Source organism: Apium graveolens, chromosome 1 (assembly GCF_009905375.1).
Source record: "Apium graveolens cultivar Ventura chromosome 1, ASM990537v1, whole genome shotgun sequence".
Classification (NCBI taxonomy): Eukaryota; Viridiplantae; Streptophyta; class Magnoliopsida; order Apiales; family Apiaceae; genus Apium; species Apium graveolens.
The window spans coordinates 17,652,726-17,654,967 of NC_133647.1; positions in this window are offsets into that span (position 1 = coordinate 17,652,726).

A 2,242-nucleotide genomic window follows, 5' to 3' on the forward strand; every position below is an offset into this window, starting at 1 on the left:
ATTCTCAAAAATCTCCACAGCTCCATGCGGAAACAGAGTTTTGATTATGAAAGACCCGGACCATCTTGACTTCAATTTTCCAGGAAAAAGATAAAGACAAGAGTTAAATAACAGAACTTGTTGTCCCAGAACAAATGACTTGAGCACTAGACCCCTATCGTGCCACCTCTTGACTTTCTCCTTGTATATTTTGTTGTTTTCATACGCTTGAATCCGAAATTCGTCGAGTTCATTTAATTGACACATTCTTTTCTTACAGTTGCATCCAAATCAAGGTTCAACTTCTTCAAAGCCCAATACACTTTATGTTCGAGCTCCACAGGCAAATGACATCCTTTACCATAAACCAATTGAAATGGTGACATTCTATGCAAAGTCTTGTATGTTTTTCTATATGCCCAAACAGCTTCATCAAGCTTCAAAGATAAATCCTTCCTTGACGGATACACCACTTTCTCTAGAATACACTTGATCTCTCTATTAGACACCTCAGCTTGACCTTTAGTTTGAGGATGATAGGCTATAGCGATGCGATGATTCATATTATACCTTTGCATCATGACAGTGAACTTGCGATTGCAAAAATGCGATCCCTCATCACTGATTATGACTCTTGGAGTCCCAAATCGTGTGAATATCTGCTTATGAAGAAAATTAAGCACTACCTTCGCATCATTTATCGGCAAAGCCTTGACTTCAACCCATTTCGACACATAATCGACCGTCAGCAAGATATACTGATTATTGCAAGATGAGACAAACGGCCCCACGAAGTCAATTCCTCAAACATTGAAGACTTCAACCTCGAGAAGCACATTAAGAGGCATCTCATCCCTCTTGGACATATTACCTACACGCTGGAATCGATAACACTTCAAAACAAAGTGATGTGCATCCATAAATAATGTAGGCCAGAAGAATCCCGCTTGAAGGACACGAGCTGATGTCTTCTCTCCACCATAGTGACCTCCATAAACTGTCTAATGTTAGTCTTGCAAGATCCCCCTTATTTCTATGTACGGAATATATCTCATGATGATTTGGTCAGCTCCTTGCCTAAACAGATATGGTTCATCCCACATGTACCACTTCACCTCATGAAGAAACTTCTTCCTTTGAGCGTACGACAAGTATGGAGGCATGATATTACTCACAAGATAGTTCACAATGTCTGCAAACCACGATTCTTTCTCTTGAACTCCAAACAGCTGCTCATCGAGAAAAGACTCATTTATCAATATCTTATCTTGTAAAGTTGCACTTGGATCTTCCAAACGAGATAGATGATCAGCGACTTGATTTTCAGTACCTTTTCTATCCTTGATCTCTAATTTAAATTCCTGGAGCAAAAGAACCCATCTAATCAATCTAGGCTTCGAGTCCTTCTTCGAGACGAGATATCGAATTGCAGTGTGATCAGTGAAAACTGTCACCTTCGTCCCAAGCAAATAAGATCGTAACTTCTCAAAACCGTAGACAATGGCCAAAAGTTCTTTCTCAGTAGTAGTATAATTCAGTTGAGCACCATTTAGGGTCTTAATATCATAGTAGACCACATGAAATATGTTGTTCTTTCTCTGCCCAAGAACTGCTCGAACTATATAGTCACTTACATCGCACATCATCTCAAAAGGTTCATTCCAATCAGATGCAGTTGTAATAAGTGTTGTGATCAAACTCTTCTTCAAGAACTCAAAAGCAGCTAGGCACTCATCATCAAACTTGAACGGGACATCCTTCTCCAGAAGATTACACAAAGATTTAGAGATTTTTGAGAAGTCCTTGATGAACCTCCAATAGAAACCCGCATGACCAAGAAAGCTGCGAACTCCCTTAACAGAAATTGGTGGAGGAAGATTTTCAATGACCCCCACCTTGGCATTGTCCACCTCAAGACCCTTACTAGAGACCTTGTGACCAAGAATAATGCCCTATCGCACCATAAAGTGACATTTCTCCCAGTTGAGAACCAGATTGGTCTCAACACACCTTTTAAGAACTCCGCCAAGATTTTGCAAGCACTCATCAAATAAATCACCAAGCACAGAGAAATTATCCATGAACACCTCTATATTTTTAACAATCATGTCAGGGAAAATAGCCATCATGCATCTCTGAAATATGGTCGGTGCTCCACACAGACTAAAAGAAACTCTTCTAAAGGCGAAAGTACCAAATGGACAAGTAAAAGTAGTCTTTTCCTGGTCTTCTGGAACGATACAAATCTGATTATAGGCCGAAT